Genomic DNA, 18,782 nt, shown 5'->3' with positions numbered 1-18,782 from the left:
AGTGTACAAGCAAACTTTAAAAAAAATGGGAATATTACGTGTAAGGCCACCTAACGTTTGTAAAAGTTATAAGCACATTGGATCAGATTTTTTTAGGGTTATTCTAACCTCCTTAACAGAATGTGAGGTGATAGCAGCAGTGGTGGTGGTGGTGGTGGTGGTGGTAGAGGTGGTGGGCGGTACAGCGGCGGCGGGTCCTCGTTAGGCAAGACTCTCCCTTCCTCACTTGGCCATTACTGACTGTGCAACTTAATTTTCTGTATAATTAAGTTGCCTCAAGTGTAATCTTGTGCTTCGTAGTCGTGATCATTATACCGCACGAAGCTCACGCCCGCAGCAGGCCGCGGACACGCACCGTGTTTGTGTGTTGGTGTAGAGGGAAAAGCTCGCTGCCAATACCACTCAAGGGAAGATTCCTATGTGCGATTTATGCAGCATGTCGCCCGCATCATGCTAATCACCTGTTAAAAAATCGAGTGTTTAATTATTTATTAGTCCAGGAGATTAACTGCTTGCTGTGAGTTATATCAATGTATCTTGGTTCTGAATTCACCTCCACATACCTTGTGTTCTCTCATTTGCTTCCTCATTTAATCACATTTGCAACGCCTTCTCTTCCCTAAGGTTTGCTTCATTTGTGTCTCGATATGTTTTTTTTTTTTTTTCGCTTTTATTTTCCTACTTTCTTTTTTTCTGTTTGTTCACCCCTCGCTCTGAGAACCAACACCGTCTCTCAACGCCTTCTTTCCCCGGACTTCACGCTGCTCTTGTCTCCTGGGAACATTCCGGGATCGCCTCGCGTAATTGACGTGTTTTCTTCTCACTTAGATCGCAGCAAAGGTTCCTTGATTGCATTCCTTTCGATAAAGAAGAATTAAACAGGCGTCGTTCATCCTCAGTGGCAATTAATCTCCATGGCTCGGCGCCGACATCTTTGTTACCGACTAAAAATCAGCCATTATTTACCTTCGGCAGTCAAGGCGCATCCAGTCGTTCAGCTCGATAGCATCTCCCTCTTGGCAGATCGAATCATTCCTCGGTGCGGCGCGTGTTGTGGGGATGAATGCCAGGCGCCCCTCGAGCCACCATGATCTCTCAACCTGTCTCAAAGGTCCCCACGAACATCGATCCTCAACTAATTCCTCTCCTAGTCAGCGTCACTTGTCCCTCTGCCCGGGACGAGTTCCACAGAGAACATTTGCATCATTCTCAACTCAGCCCTGGGAGAGCCTCTCTAGATGTCCCTTTTTTAGACTCGGTGGTCACCATTACCCCCAATCAACAAAGGGGCGAATCCTCACCCCGCGAATCCACAAGTAGTAAGATTCAAAGAAGGGAAATGGAAAAACAAGAGGCGCGGAGGTCGATGATAAGTCTGCTCACGTCGCTAATGTAGCCTCGTAATCCATCAAGGTGATCTCTCAATCGGAATCAATTCATCAAACATCCGATCGATCCATTCATATCAGGTCATTACCATAACGCACCAGACCGGGAGATAAATGGCGGCGCCTGTGAGGATCCCAGCATCATTGATCACCTTGCGATGCTCTGCGGCAGAAGCCAGGGCCTCGTCACTCCTCCAGCCTAGGAGGAAAGCCAACGGAAAGACAATGGTGCCGCGGAGGAACAACCTCGTGGGCCGGGCCAGGGGCGGGCCGGGACTATGGATAAGTTTGGCTTTGGCAGATAAAAAGAAGGACGGCGGCTAGCACACACCCCAACCCGGCCTATATTGAACGCTCAGCAAGTCATAACTAGCACTGTTGTACTACTCCAAAGTATACCGTCGTAATAAAAGATTAGACGCTGATGAAACATTGAAGACCTTCGTTTTGTACCCAAAGGAATAGTAAGAAAGATAAAGACTAAGAAATATTAGTACTTATTCCTGGAAGTCTCGTAGACCTAATCAAACATCGAGACAGTGATTTGATTCTAATTTGTACTGACGTTCCAGTCAGATAAATCCTATCACTGAGCCATCAATGTTCCTCACGTCGGCGGTGATGGTGATGCAATGAACACACTCAATTATTGCGACCACTTAGAAACGACAACCATTTTTTAGCTCAGGCAATTATCTACAGATACTTACGAAGCTTGCAGAGACATTTTATCTGAGCCATAATCATGCATCGCCTTCTCGTTCTATTTTTTTTTTTAGCGATACGCCTTACAAACACGGCTGTCAGTTATCAATGCAGCGTCGCTCTCTTCAGGCTGCCGTGCATAAGTCAGCATTCAGATGACGACGCTGAGTAGCTGACATTCCCTGCGGCTGTGTTTATTACAGTCATCAATGTATTACCAGCACCGTTCATTATCATGCACGCCACAGCCTCCAGCAGAGCTAGCCAGTCAGCCAGCCGTCCAGGCACAGCGGGGCAGATGGATGGCGCCCACAACCAGCCCGGAATATGCCTCCACACAAAATCGAAGTCTGGTCTTAATTTGCTCCTAAATTACCTGGAGGTCATAACACCTGTACGAACCGGGAGCAAGAAATGTAATTGACTTAATAAATCCCGAATCATGTGCGTTCGGGCCACCCAGAGAAATTGATTAATTACGGCGGGACAGTAAATTCTCCCGTGTGTCTCGCCAGAATGTGTGAGGCGAGAATGAAGAGGAAGAAGGAGAAAAAGTAGATAAAGAAGAGTGAAAAAAAAAAAAAAACATGTTAGCGAATATGAAAGGAACCGACGAACATTTGACGAATTTATTGACTGAGATAATGAAGGAACACTGGAAACAGGTAACGCAGATGCAAAAAGTGAACGAACGCGCAAGGGAGGAGGAGGAGGAGGAGGAGGAGGAGGAGGAGGAGGAGGGGGAAGGGGAGGACAGATGAGAACACAAGAGAAAGAAGATATAGAGAAGTCAAGTTCTAAATAACACTTTTGATACTTATTGTTTATCATTCTAATCACATCATTCAGAAAATCTCATTACTGTTGCCAGGCATGCATTGCACTACTACTGCTACTACTACTACTACTACTACTACTACTACTACTACTACTACTACTACTACTACTACTACTACTACTACTGCTACTACTACTACTACTACTACTACTACTACTACCACTACTACTACTACTACTACTACCACTACTACTACTACTACTTCCACTACTACGTAAGAAAAGAGTCAGACATTATGCTTTCTATTACTTTTCACACTGGATTGTTGTCATTTTGTCATTATTTAGTGTTCGTAAGAAAAAAAAAAACACTTCTTATCACCTATTCCTTTTACAAAAGAAAATGAGAAAGAGAGAAACAAGCCGATGAGTGTCTCTCCAGTAGTCTACACGCTCCACTAACTACATACACTAGAGGAAGAAAAAGATCCAGTACAGAAGGTAGAAGTATCGGAAAAGCTACCTTCATTTCATGGGATAGTCGGCACTTTGCTGCTATCATTCCTCTGGACACCGTAAAAAGCAAAAGGTTGACACGTCCTCTAGAATTACTAGGTATCACTCGCTTATTTCCTGTTGTAAGAGTAGGTTCTCGCTCAGTCCATCCTGCGAAGTACAAGAAAGAGGCTGGTGTGCAAGTCCTGTCTCAAGCGAGTATGCCACAGCGATTTACTAAGAGCCGTTCGCTTCAGCTCCCCACAAGACGAGATACCCTGCAGGCTACATAGGTACAGCTACCTCATTAGTCACGCACGTCGGCGGTCCTCCCGCACTTGCGGCCCGGGAGGTGTCTCAATCCACTCAGGGCAGAATTCGGGGATTAGGTTCCTGCTTCACCTTTCTTCTCTTCGTGTGACTTTCTACGGCTCTCTTTACAAACATAATGAACGGAGGGAGTGAGGAAGGGATGTGGGTAAGTTAGGAGTGGAATTTGATGAGGTGGTGTCAACTGGGTGGCCTTGTGTGTTGATATGTGTGCGTGTGTATGTGTGTGTGTGTGTGTGTGTGTGTGTGTGTGTGTGTGTGTGTGTGTGATGAGATTTTTTATTATATTTTTTTATTATTATTATTTTTTTTTTTTTATGTGGGAGGGGCACCGGCCAAGGGCAACTAAATTATAATAAAAAAAAAGGCCCACTGAGGTGCCGGTCCCCGAATAGAGTAAAAAACGGTCGTTAAAAATTAAAGAAGATTGAAGTTAAGGGAAGAACAATGCGAGAAGGTGATGATAGACAAGAGAGAGAGAGAGAGAGAGAGAGAGAGAGAGAGAGAGAGAGAGAGAGAGAGAGAGAGAGAGAGAGAGAGAGAGAGAGAGAGAGAGAGAGGAGGGATAATGATGCTTGAATACCTAAGGAGAAGAGATGAAGCTGTGATATTTGCACTGTGGGAGTGTAGTGGGCAGTACGTGGCCGTGTCCGGTGCGTGTGCTGGGCCATTCCCTTCTCCACACTACTGAGGCTTGGCATGTCAGGATTTTAATGATGAGGAAATGCAGTTGTATTTATTTTGTATTGAGTTCAGGTTATTTATTATGATGTTTTGATATAATGAGTGTACATGTTTGTAATTGTGCTGTGGTCAATTATACTCAATGATCCATGTGTTTGTCTGTTCGTCTTTTTATTTATCTGGTAATCTGACTATCTGTATTTGGCTTTCTTGTTTTAATTTTGTCAAGTTCTGCAAGATGAATATAGTAAGAATCCAATGGTCATTATTATTATTTTTTTTATTTATTTTTTTTTTTTTTTTATCCTGTCCGTGAAGTTCGCAGTTTTTAGGTTCTAAATTTAGTATGTGTTATTTCTCCATCCTTTTTTTTTTTTTTTCTTCTTTTCAGGTGCCTGACATCGCCATGAAGGAGTATGTAAGTCTTCGTTTCCATTATGTATTACTGTACTCTGCTGTAATTTACCTTTATGCTTTAACAAATTATTACGTTTTATAAGTTATGATGAATATTTTTTTTCCTAGAGGCAACCACGAACAAAAAGGAGATGCATTGTGTCTCAAATAAAGAATCGCGTCACGTTTCAATCCTTTAGCGTTGTATATGATGCTCAGCTGAGTTCTTTTTATTATGTTTTTAGCCGACTCACTCCGCTGCTCAGTTCTAATCATCGTATCTATCCATCTCTTATAATTTATGGGCGTAAGATCTCATAATTAATCTACGCGTAAGATTTCATAATTAGGTCCGTTCTCATTATTTCGTGAACCATTAAGGAAATTGATGCACCGCCATGTGGTTCGCCGCCCTGGCTCTGTCGGGCCGGACGTGCGGAGGCAGAGGTTAGCGTGAGCACGGCAGGTAAAGAAAACGGATGAGCAAAAACGCACAGCTGTCATAGTGCCCATAACAATAAATCCCCACGAAAGCAGGCGATGTTAGCCGCAGTCTCATCGGGAGTGAATTAGGGCACAACCACGCCCATGCACCCTTGAGAGATATGCCACATCCCCGCCCTTCAGCACACACTCACGCCGCCATTATGATGAAGGGACGATCAGTAAAATCAGATGGAGGTGAACAATTATGACGTGGAGCGCGAGGAGACGCCGCGTCGTTGGGAAGGGGCGGCTGATGATACCATTAGCGGGGCGTTTGAAGTGGCGGCCAGGCATGTTCGTGGCGAGGAACAGGGGATATGCCGGGACCCCTCGAGGGAAGATCCGGCGCGTGCCGCAGGGACTTCCCGGGATCTTTGCTTAACCCTTCGAACGCTATTGGTCGCTTCAAACTTAGTAAAACATCGTGGTACGAGTTTAGAGTATGATCTTGAGTGACGCTATAGAAAGCATAAGAAGTGATAAGATAACTGAAATCTGTTACTGTTATTTTTGCTCATTAACGTCTAGGTTTACTTAGCGTCACCTTGTTATTAGCAGTCTGGTACTCCCATGACAGCTGAAGGCATGAACCTCAAACGTTGGCTTATATAAGATTACATCAAGTGCTGGCTGGGAAACTAACTGCCTGGTCACCTCCACGGGTTGGGCTGATATCTGATACCACATGTGGCCGCGGTTGAGCATGCAGGGAGGAGAGGATGGCTTGGGTAGGGATGATTAAGAACGAAGCTTGTATTTTGTCAAAGAGAACAGGGAATGAAAGAGGAGGATGGAGAACGTGAAGGAAAACAGTCCAAGGAGAAATGAGGACAAGTATAATAAATTTGAAATGTTGAACTAGAAAGCAAATATGCAAAATAGATAATATTATTTGTGAATCATGTTTGCTGTGCTTTCGCATTGAAAAAACACTTAAAGAGAAGTAACTCGATTTCAGTTTTAAGTTTTTCCAATACAAGAGCAACATAAAAATAAGAAAAAGGGTCTTTCACCAAAGCAGTTACTTAACAGTGACTGAAAAACAACTGATTGCTGTTTACTCGAATGGCTGCATCAATTTCACAGTAGGTTTCCACATAGACATATATTTACAACAGTCGACCTTCATGCATATAGTATATCGCAATAGTCCATGACATATCCACATCTATAAGCTTTCATATTTACGTATATTCATCACTATAAATTCATTTTCACAAATGCGTATAGTGATAGTGTAAGCGAAGCAGCACAACAAACGGCGTTAATATATATGCTAATGTTAAGTAAATATAGTATATATTATGTACTTAATGGATCGTAACTTTCAATTAGACCAAGAAAAACCCAACTCGTCGAAATACTTAAAGTCATGATAGTGTGCAGGGAGGAGGAGAAAGAAGAAGAGTGGGAGGAGGAGAACGAGGAGTAAGAGCAACACCACCACGCTGATTGTTCTTCATCTGTGTTCCTTTGTGATCTCTTGTGACATGACCTCCAGTAAAGAGGGTCGAGGGCGGGGGTCAGGACGTCCTCTGGCCTTCCCCACCACCACCACCTCTAGTCGTCCCCCGCGCTGGCTAGAGGACGCAGACGGGTGATTTACGAGACGCCAAGATTTACAGGTGAACGCATAAGGTGGTGCGGCCGTCGCCACCTCTTGAAGGGGGAAGGAAAGACCCGCTGCTGGTAGGGGTGTGTGCCCCTCTGCGGGCGGCGACAGCTGTGTGGACTGATACTTGTGAGGAGAGGAACGGGGAGGAGCACACACACACACACACACACACACACACACACACACACACACACACACACACACACACATTTTCATCAGGTATCACACGCACGTCCGCCGTCAGATCTGGTTACAGACATCGTTTGATGATACGAAGGATGTGAACCTTATTTTTTTTTCTTACCTATCACTCAAGTCGAGATTTTCATCCATCTTGTCTCTTGATCCTCGAAATATGAGACGAGTGTTGCTCTCCGCCAGTCTGTCAAGTGTCCTCGCCTCCCCGTGCCCATAAAGGGAGAGCCGGAGGGCGGATCACTCAGAATATTTAAGTGAGTTAAATATAAAATGTGTCTCATACGTGTGCAGTTAACATTGTGGCGGCATAAAAAAAAAAAAAAACTGAGCTTCGTATCCGCGGAAATTACTGATTTATGAGTGATGTCGTGGGTTGTTAGCGGCTGGTGCTCCTCTCTGCTCCCTCTCGGCGGGTCGTGATGGTCCGGCCGGCTGGTCAAGCTTCCCGAGGCGGAATCATAAACCCAGGTAGCTGATGGTGTGCCCCGAGGTGGACTTCGTGCCTTGCTGACGAAAATGACGAACTCTGAAGAACACTAAGGGCGTCTGAAGTCTCTCCTTGGTTATTGATAATTAGGCGTCTTGCGCGGTGTGTGGCGTGAGTTACAGCCTGTTTGCTTGACCCGCTGAGCCACAAGTCTGTTCTTAGACGTTATAATTGATCGGTTCTGCTCACATTCTTCAGGTGGAAGGTGCAAACTTTTCTTCACTTTTGAGGTGGAGTGACTTTGCTCATCTGCCGGTCTCCGCCTATTTGTGCCTCGCGCTGGAGTATTTGCCGGGGAAGACTCTCATGCCCGTGATCATGTTGTTGTCAGTCATTAGCATTAAAATACGACGCCCTTCAGAAGCAGACGGTCGGCGTAAAAAAAAATAAATAAATAATCAATCGAGCGCTCCTAATTCCTCCTCTTGCTTGAGTGAGCGCCGCTTCTTCCACACATTCTCCGACATTTTTCCACCTCGGCTTCTGTCCGTGTTTGCTGAAAATTGTTTTTGGTTCCAGCAGTCATCAAAAATTAGCTTCTGTTGCTCTTTCTGTAGGATTTTTTCATACACGTAACTACACCTAAACAAATCATTAAGAATTGGAGGTTTTTTTTTTTCTCTCATGTCCGTCTTACTACTGGTGGATATGAAATTAATCGTTAGTGTTGAGTAGATTTCCTGTCGTCAGTCAACCACCACCCTCCCGCCACACCTCCACGTCACGCCCTGCTCGCCTCCCCTCATCACCCAGGCCCAGGACTTGGGTGTTGGCTGCACTGCACTGCACTCCCTCCCTCCCTCCCTCCCTCTGTCGTGTTTCTTCATCACCTCCACGTCTCCTCCGCTGCGATCGAAGACGGATCAAAAAACTGTGAAATGAATTTTGCTGAAGCACGAAACAAACTGGTTAAATCAATTATATCCGGATTTTTTTTTTTTTTCATTACGCTCATAAAGCAAAAAACAAAATCTTAACCAGTAATTTTCTCTCAATTAAGAGATACGCGTGTTGTGGGGAGACACGAGGCTTAATGGGGAGTCTGTGTCCGGGTGTCACTCTTCGCCTGTGTTCACGGCTGAGGAATGCACGAAACTGACGTCACTCACTGAATCAATTAGTTCGCGATATCTCGAGAATTTTGAGTTACTCCGTCCTGCATATTTCTCTGATGTATGTGCGCATGCCGCCTTTCTATTTATTCATTAGTATATTTACGTTAGTATTTGGAAGTAATTCAGTTTGATATACAAATAAGAATGCAAAGCTAATGTCTCTTAATTTTCTTGCATATACGCAGGATTTTTACTTCAATTTCACTTACACATTCACATCCCTAAATTTTGTAGATACAATTAAACCAATATAATTAATAAATCGCTGAGTTCCAGAATTCCCATACAAATTTCTGTCGCACATTTAAGTCACACGAGCCATTTTGTCCCCAAGAAAGTGAGTCCCGGATCCTCGTCAGCTCGTTCTCACCTCGGTAATGACGAGTCAAGCGGAGCGTCGGGAAAGTGCTAGGTCGAGGTCGTCGTTGCATCCGCCTGGTTGCCCGACATGCAGGGTATCGCGCCGACGTGTACCCAGCGCCGGGCCGATAAGGTAACGTGTTCCTTGGGGGGCGACCATTAATTACCTGCAAAGAGTTGTTATAGGAGAGAGAGAGAGAGAGAGAGAGAGAGAGAGAGAGAGAGAGAGAGAGAGAGAGAGAGAGAGAGAGAGAGAGAGTCAATTTCACGATCCTGTTCCTTCTTTCACCGGACAGTGGTCAGATTTGGCGACGAGGTGGAAAAAAAAAAAAGATGTAGAAAAAGTAAGCAAGAAAAACACGGCAGGGCGAGGTGTCGGAATAAACAAGATAATGCTGAGCTAATGACGCTCGGTATCTCAGCAGCCGCATAATGAAGTCATTGGGCCGAGAAATACCACAGAAACAGTGTGATTACTGATAGAGAAAACCCCGCGGGGCTGGAAACGAGTTCCTAATTGTTTGTTAATCGCTTTCACAGCCTAGAGTTCTCGAGAGTTTTTATCGTTGGGACACAGCAAACGGTTTAGTCCGGCCTGAGAACCTGCCGCGTAGGGTGTTGTAATCACCAGGATGTGTGTGTTTGTTGCACTAGGAATGTATTGTAGCTGGCCCGGGCGAGTAAGTGGCCTCTGATGTGCTGCAGTGTGATGGCCTACATGCCCTAAGAATGAGTGCGATACCTGGCAAGGGTGTACAGGGACTGAATTTGTAGTTTAAATTTATGGATATGAAATCTGACTGAGGTCTTTCTAAACGAGACGAAGCATGCCTTGTGGGGTGAAGTGAGAAGCATTCCTTCCTGCTTGTCATAGGGAAAGGATCTCTTGAGTAAGATATTAATTATTAGTGTGTTATTTTCATGTCCGTATATTTCACGAATAAATGACGAAACATTCCAAAATATTTCAGCAATCTGGCTCCGAACACCTCGCTCTGCTCCAAGTCACATTACAGTGTACGTGAAAGCAAAGGTCCCTCGCCACGCTGCATAGATTAGCCGTGCTCCGAACGCCTCATCTGGCGGAGAAAGGAGTGGTGAAATGTTTACCGGAGAACAAAGTTACCATTTGAACTCAAAATTCATAATGGGCTCCGGCATTCTCGCGAGGCTTATAAATCTCACGTTGTGTAATGGCGCGACTGAGTGTCGTTACTGACTCCTCTCAGGTTCCCGTCATATTTTAGCGCTGAGTAAGACGTATTTCCTTCCGCCGTTCTCAGGCAGGTGATGGCCGGCCGCGCTTTGCATGTCAGATGGCGGTGATCGATATGTTTTATTTATGAAGGTGAAATGCAATATATTAGTGGTTGTAACCGCAGACCACCAGTCATAGATCGCGGCACAAACACACGTCTCTTCTGTTTCTTCCGCGCCGCAGTGAGTGGTCAAAAAGCCTTTATGTCCGTACTTACTGGGAGAAAAATGCACACGCACTTTCCCTTCTCGGTTACAAGTCGTCCAGTAAACGTTCTTCCTTTTTTTGCGGCGCCTTCTTGAACGCGTACAGCACCTTGACTTACACGCACGCACGCACGCACGCAAGCACCCTCTCCTCCACGCAGAACCGGAGACTGGACCAAAGGTCGCGGTGGTGTGGTAAGAAAGGCGCTCTTTCCTGCCTGCTTTGAGGAGAAGAGAAGGTGCACGTCTCCGTTCACGCTCCTTATCAACTCCCGGCCGGCCTTTGTCCTCAGAAGAGTTGGAATTGTGCTCGTGTCTGACTGGATTATTACGCCGCGCTGTGTAACCTACGACCCGCCACACATCCCGGCCAAAATATCACCATTAGGCTTCCGCGTCGCCTGTGAAAAGTAGTCGTGTCGTGGACGTGGTCGTGATGCAGGAGATCTTGCCTGTAATATAATGTTCCCGCGCACGCTTGGTTCGTGAGTCTGCAGCGGCCGTGCCTCGACTGCCTATATGGGGCGGTGTTGAGTGGGCTGCTCGTGAGCCGCGCCGCCTTTACCTGCCCCGCCGATAGCTCCCGCAGCAGCTCTAACCGCCGCCCCTGAGTGCCCGCCGCCTTGCCTCCCGCCACTCACATTTCCTTTTTTTTCACACTTTCCTCTTGTTAGCTTGTATTTATTCTTGCCCCTTAACCTCTTGTATATGTCTTTCCTCCCTTCCTCTCCCTCTTCTCCCTCTTCCTTACCTCCTTACCTCCTCCCGCCCTCTCTCCCTCCCTCCTTCCTTCCCGCTGCCAGACAAGACTGCTTTGTTTCGTTCGTAGCCTAAAGTTTTCAAGCAGGAAAATAACAAGAAAAGGTTAGGAAAGAAAGTTTGTTTTGTCCGAAAATATATTGAGAGGTAAATAAACATAAAAAAGTCAGTGGGGCTTTAAACTCAGATAATTGCTATCATCTGTAATCATAATGTCTTTTTTTATGGCGAGCGTGAAAGCGTCCCAACAAAATGCAAAATTATTTCAGGCATATTTATGGCCGAGATTATATTTAGTGAGTGCGTTGTAGATCCTAGTGTGTGTGTGTGTGTGTGTGTGTGTGTGTGTGTGTGTGTGTGTGTGTGTGCAAGTGCAGTGTAAATAGCAATGTTTGGATGAAGGGATCAGAGTAATGGGAATGGTTGTGACTGGGAAGGATGGGGAAAGCAGGGGAAGGGCTGCGAGGTGTACAGATAAGGCGTGGAGAGAGAGAGAGAGAGAGAGAGAGAGAGAGAGAGAGAGAGAGAGAGAGAGAGAGAGAGAGAGAGAGAGAGAGACAGGGGGCAGGGAGGAGGGAGGAGGGGGTGGAGGCTGCAGGCGCAAGAAGGCTCAGCCCCTCAGTAATGTCTATATTATATCTTCATGAATATTCGCGCGTCTCCTACAAGTACGCTACAGGTTAGGGCCGCGCTGGAGAGACCAGTTTGCCGCCCATTGGAGCCGCCGCCTGGTTCCCCTGCACGGCGGCAAGGAACGCAGTGATGCCTCTTAAAGTCTCCTGCAGCTCCTGCCGACCGTGTTCAGGCCATGTTTGCATAATTTTGGATGATCCTAAACTTGGCCAACATGGTCTCCCTCGCGAAAATAACCTCTATGTCAGTTTAGTTCTATGTATTCTCTTATGCTAAATGGGTTCGTTACTACTGCCCTGTAGAGGCGGCGTCTCGGGGCTTTGTGTGGACAGCGGCGTGAGGCTTGTCGGGAGTTGATTCTTAGTGTGTTTTAGGTCGCGACCACGGCGGCGGGTGTTGTGCGGCCAGAGTTCCGCCGGCGAGCTGCGCGGTGCGGTGTACCTGCAGGCCCCTCCAGCTGTCGTTAAGTCGTAATACATCTACTTTTGTTTCGTCTGGAAGTTTCAATAACCAGTTTCTCAAATTTATCATTCTTTCTGTACGTTCGGTTTTCATGGTTTGTATTCATGTGTCATTTCTTCTTCTATCTTTCTTTCTCTTTTCCCTGGTCTGTTTAAGACCGCTCCTCGTCCTAAATTCCGCAAGAAGGTCGTGGTGTCATCGCGGGGTTGGGTGTGACTCCGCCCCTCCCTCTGCTGCGCCGCGCGGTCCCGGGTTGGGTAACTGATCCCCCGCCGACCCCTAACCTGCATTGGTGATATGACTGTCGCGTAAATAGACTATAGTATATAAGTAAATTAATGTATATACATGTATACAGTCACAGTAATGCATTTGCAGTGTGTAACCGTCAGCATTTATATATATGGGTTTATCTATATGCAAATAAATACTTATTAGGGTAGCGGAACATGAATTTATATCAGTACATGCAAGATACATATTGTATTAAGGCGAGGCTCGGAGACCGCTGCCGCTGGCCTTAATTTCGCAGACGCGTACTTGAAAACACCACAATGAGCGGCGCGTTTGTGTGCACGGTGCGATAACCGGGGCGGTGCGGAGCCTGCTGGTTGAAACGCGCCTGCGCACACGTCATGTAAACGATAGATTTGCATGATCAATAAATGACTATTCAAGCAAACTTGCATGTAACCTAACCACACCCACTATCAACAGACACTCACCAAGCGGAGCGTATCTCGCAATCAGGTGTTCAGACCACAGTAAATATTATTAATGGCCTGTCGCGCTCACAAAAAAATAGATAAACCAACTGTAGCCTCCGAACCCGCTCCTTCACGTATATCCTGGCTCCCTGCTTCCCTTCTGTCCTTCCCATCTTCACTCATAGTACAACTGCACTCCTTCCTCCGTCATTCCTATATTTTAACACCCCTGCATTCCCTTCTCCCTCACCCTTATATTATACTACTTCTACAACCCTGCCTCCCACACCCTGCACCTCTGCCTCCCACCACCCTCCCCGGTACAGCTCCATCCCGGCAGTCATCGCCACTCATTCCCATCTCCCGCCCCTCATTCTCCAGGCCAGGTACACGACACCCTTGTCCCGTGCCCACCTGATGAGGCGGCGCGGCGGTGTGAAGGAGGTTTCTAGAGGCGCCCGGCATAGGAATGGCTTCATGGCGGGCCGTGTATGGCAGTAGGTGCGTGCATAAAAAGGTTTATGGGGAGGCTGTGCTGAGAGGCGAGAGATACAGCAGGGTAGTGGTGATGCTGATTCCATCCTCGCGGCTCCCACTTCTGCTGCCACGCCTCGTCTGGCAGGGGCTGTTAGTGCGCTCAATGGGAACGTTTGTTAGAATGAATTGATTGTTTTCTTCAGCGTGGTGAGGCTTCGTCGGAATGTCGGTGCATTATAAAAAGCCCTGATAGCCGCTAAGGAGCCTAGGTGTGTAGAGGGGTGATGCTGTGTGGAGAGGAAAGATACGAGTATGTGGTCATAAAAAGGCAGAGACTTTGGAATAAAGAAAAAAAAAAAAAACTAGGTTATATCGGTGCATTATGGCCACTATGGACCCGCTGTCTTTAGGGGTTGATACTGTGAGTAGAGGAGAGATACGTAGCGATACATAGGCAGAGACTGAGTATTAAGCGAGAAAAGGCGAATCACACCAGCGCATTATGTAAGCTTGACAGCAGCTATGGAGCCGTAGCGTGTGAAGAGATATACAATGACAAAATAGACAAAAACCTAATAGTTAAGGAGAAATTAGCTAATCTACCTCCTTCATGATTATCTTTAAAGCATCAACTAATATTATATAATCACTACCTGCCCTCCCGGTGACTCCTGGGCGCAGTAAGTCATCAGCCAGTACTCCCGGAACCTAATTTGCACCTGAGGTAGCCTTGAGGCCACCACGTCCTGCGCGGTGACACGCCAGCCCCGCGGTCCCCCAAGCCTGCATGACTACGCCTTTCTCATCACATTATTTTCCCTGCCAACAAGTGAGCCAATTTCTCTTCGGGGATGAATACTGGAGACGAAGACCACCACCAGCTTGAGGCGAGCGCGGCCAAGGGAGCAGCAGGATACTTTGATGATCTGAACACGCCGCAGACAAAGCCTCCCTGCCAAGAGCCTCCTTCCTGCCAGGTGGCCTTCCTCCCCTGTTCCCTGCAGGTAAATACTCACTCCAAGGACGGTCGACATGCACCAGATTTCCGATGTGTGCAGCGGCGGCAGTTTGGTCTTGTGCGAGAGGAGCCGACGCCACGTGGTTCTCTTGTTCTCAGTCGTCACGGGAGGATATGGCTGTTTTATGGTAATGTTATCGGCGAGGGTCTCCATGGGCGTGCATGGGGCTGCTTTTACTGTGTGGGCGTGAAGGGGCGGCGAGGGACGGCGAGGGAGCAGCGAGGCAGCCCTGTTAGGGAACCATGTACTGCTCTTGTTACACGGGAAAGTACTCGAGCATGTCTTGAGTAACGCCATTGAGTGATACACAGATGCGAGCGAAGGTATACACATGCTGCAGAGCTTTCTAAATCTTCACACTGATACTGATTTGGAATTTAAAACTAATACGTATATTTGTATTAAGAAACGGGAGAAATTGAAACACATTATGGGACAAGTAACCCACACACGATCGTGAAGTAAAAGCAAACGTGTGTGTGAGTATAGCCAGTGTATTCTTGTATTCAGTGTTCTTAGTACCACTATTTCACCACAGTAGTCCTTTTTCCTCCTAACGTTGACTCTGAAGTTTTATTTCAGCATAATTTCATTGATACTTTATAACAGAAAACATGGATACACTGCCCTACACTCGCTGGCACTGAGGAGGTTGAGTCTCCTTCCCCTTTACATTATCCATGGCTAAATAAGCACAGGAATAGTTAGGGACCCAGTTGACAAGCCCATTAATAACTCCGGGGCATTAAAAAGCAACGAGTTAATGAACAAAGGCACCGTGCACCTGCCAGATGACGTTCAGGAGCCGCAAAGACATAAATAAATCTCTTAACTTGCCACCACGTCCCTCGCGATGACTCAGAAGCCAAAATTAAGCCAGCGCGGCCTCCCTCCCCGGCCCCGCATCAATACCAATAACATCTCCATTGTGGCGAAAATGGCAGTGACCTTCCTGGGAGCCGAAGAAATATTGAACCTGTCCTGGGGCTCCTGCGTGCCAGAATAGCGTCATCATCGAGGGCGGCGCACCACGTGTAAGGCCTCGATGCAGGCTGGAAAGATGTGCCAGTTGTCTTTTTGCCGAGGCTGAGAGGCGGGCTTCCCCTGCGTCCTTATATGAGGGGAGAGCCATCAGCCACCAAAGCCCGGAATTGCTGGTTAGGCCGCGGGGATTGATATAGTAAGGAGACTATCTTTGGTGGCGGGGTGGCGGCGATGGATGGAGGAGGCTGGGGTGTGATACTATGTAGCAGCGTATCATCTCCTTCAGGCAACTTGTAGTGTGTGTGTGTGTATGTGTGTGTGTGTGTGTGTGTGTGTGTGTGTGTGTGTGTGTGTGTGTGTGTGCGCGCTGGTGTTTACGCGTGCCTTCAGCCACCATGTCCACATTTATTTAGTGTATTTTTCATCCTCATGCATCCAGTGCACGACAGAAACTAATTTTTCTCCTCGCAGTAATCAATTGTCCGCGCCTGGAATACAAGCCCCGCCTGACAGGTAAATTATATACTTCTTTTTCCAGAAGGCTTCTCTAGTTTTACACAGACCTTATAATATTCTCCACATTTTGGCGGTGCTCGGGTTGTACAATTAAGTCTTACTCACTCCCAAAAGAAACTAACTGGTAAGGGGAGTCGGAACTGGACAGATACCTTGGTTTGAAGTTTATCCTCATCCTCCTTTTCCTCCTCCTTCTCTTTCTCTTCTCCTTACTCCTTCCTCTTCTATTATAATGTCTTAAATCTTTGCCATATTTTTTTTAAAGTAAGTCCTTTAACATCCACACAAGGAGCATAATGTCCTTTACTTTCTGGTTAACCAATGCATTCGTGTGTAATTTCCCCACTGCATGTATCAAGGAAGCACACTCTTACATCCCATACCAGAAATCAGAACAAACAAGGCACACAGAGTGAGTCTTGGGCACTTCTAGCTGGAGATTAAGGCTGCTATCTTCTCCCTAGTGTCTTGAGAAGTAGTGTATATCCTCACTAACACACTACATTAGAATACGATCAGAAATAGATAAATAAAAAAGATGGATAATGGGAGAGGGATTACTAGCCTCGGTTCGGAACTTACCCTCTTATTTTTTTTTTTTAGATGGTCACCAGGGACTGGAGGAAAACGGAGCCTGGCTATGAGCGCCCGTCCGCGACTGGCAACTGGTCAGGTTATCTCGGCCCGAGCAATAAAGATTTTATCCCCCGAACCTCATCGTCTCTCATATGGGAAGCTGCCACCTGACAGCTCTATCCTCCGACATATTGCTTTGCCCAGATTCTTTTCTTCCAATTCACTTCTCGTCCTTTCTTTTTACAATCTACTACTGGAGCGCCAAATGTCGGCCCAGGGATTTCTCTCTCTCTCTCTCTCTCTCTCTCTCTCTCTCTCTCTCTCTCTCTCCATCGTATGAAGATAAAATAATATTAGTCAGACGTGCTTGCGTAGTTCTAAGATGATGATTATTATGACTGCTTTGGTGAGGGTCCAGCGATGAAGGCTTGCTGTACGTATTTTTGAGGACACACACACACACAACACACACACACACACACACACACACACACACACACACACACACACACACACACACACACACACACACATACACACACACACACACACACACACACACACACACCTAGTCGACTCTATCCACGTACGGTTCGTCAGCACACAATTAGCCTCGCTTCTGCTCCCGTCCGTCTATTGTAGGCCTCGAAGTAGCTTAGTTTGGGGCTTTGTATACAACTTTTCCTGGAGATGATTGTCTGGCCCCCTCCCTCCCTCTCTCCCTTCCTCCCTTCCTCCCTCGCTCTTTTCTTCCCTCCAGATCAGCAAAAGATGTCATGGTTTAACATAAGATCGTCAGACAACCATGAGAAAGGAGTCTCCTATCATTGTTGCCTCGCTGCCTATACGGGTTAAGAAGGAGGAAAAAATGAGCAGCGAATGGCGAGCGATAAGATCTCAGAGAAACCTTTGGAAAGGAAGGAAAGAGGGTAGGCGGGGGCGGGGTGTAGAGTAGAGGAGGGAACACTGTCACTAGTACAAGACACTTCTGATAACTGCGTGTTGCTTCTTTATTTATTTATTTTTTTTAGTTTAGTGGTTCACATTCTCCGCTGGCGTAACTTTGTGACTTGACGGCAGCTTGCATCAGGTAATTGGTATCTTCATTCGGTGACTTTAATTGGCTTGGGAAGATGATCGTGTATTTGTGTGTGTGTGTGTGTGTGTGTGTGTGTGTGTGTGTGTGTGTGTGTGTGTGTGTGTGTGTGTGTGTGTGTGTGTGTGTGTGTGTGTGTGTGTGTGTGTGTGTGTGTGTGTTCCATTAATTGGACAGCAGCCCATGTCATTACCAAAACTTTTTTTCCCCTTTTTTTTTTTTTTTCTTTTAAGGATCAGCATTGTAAGTGTGGTTCAATATAATGTGCACTTTCTAGCTTATACTTTTTGACCCACGAATTACTTAAAACCCGTAGCGTCTGAGAGGTAATGACTCGTATACTTACTTTCCAATCTTTGCTACTTGTTTGTTTCATAGTTTACTGCGTTTTAATGCCGCCTGATCGCCCCGCCCGGAGCTGTGTACCGCCGCGCTGCTCCGGGCAACCATTTAAGTATCGTAAAGATAGGCAGGATCACGGTGCTTGCCGAAATAAATTGAAAAATAAGAATACTTCGCCTAATAAGAAAATGATCACATACACGAGTTTTTGTTTCGAAATGAACGTCACAGAGACAAAGTAAGGACTCGGAATAATTCAGTGTCCAAATGAAAGAGAAAAGAAACGTCATGCTTTTTAATACAATTTTAGTTGGTAAATGAAAGTCGACGTGAAGGTTAGAGGTTGGTCTCTGTAGTACTAGGAGGCGACACGGGCACCTCCTCCCTCTTCCCACGAGTTGTCCCCAGTCTCAGCCTCATAAACAGGACGTGAGATGACTAAGCTGATTACTCTACACGGCCAGACAGCGTATAACCAGGGTGGGAATTATGTACTCAAAGACACTATATTTGATCTGTCCAAATTTTTTTTTCTCCTCTCTCTCTCTCTCTCTCTCTCTCTCTCTCTCTCTCTCTCTCTCTCTCTCTCTCTCTGCTCTGATTGTTTCTGGCGACTTGGCATAACTAGTGCGGGGAATACTATAGCAAAACCAAGACTGAAGGGGATTTAGAGAACTTCAAAAGGTGCATGTGTGTTAATTGGGGTGTCGT

General features: G+C 46.4%; 1 long non-coding RNA gene across 1 annotated transcript in view; it reads left to right on the top strand.

Moving 5' to 3' along the window:
* LOC135101104 (uncharacterized) overlaps nt 1–16,899 on the top strand; it is a 189,559-nt gene extending 172,660 nt beyond the window's left edge. The window contains exon 3 of the long non-coding RNA XR_010269025.1: nt 16,661–16,899. This is a non-coding gene — a long non-coding RNA (uncharacterized LOC135101104). The remainder of the gene's footprint in view (nt 1–16,660) is intronic.
* Nucleotides 16,900–18,782: the final 1,883 nt, after the last annotated feature.

This window comes from Scylla paramamosain, chromosome 6 (genome assembly GCF_035594125.1).
Source record: "Scylla paramamosain isolate STU-SP2022 chromosome 6, ASM3559412v1, whole genome shotgun sequence".
Lineage (NCBI taxonomy): Eukaryota > Metazoa > Arthropoda > Malacostraca > Decapoda > Portunidae > Scylla > Scylla paramamosain.
This window is presented reverse-complemented; position numbering and strand designations above follow the sequence as displayed.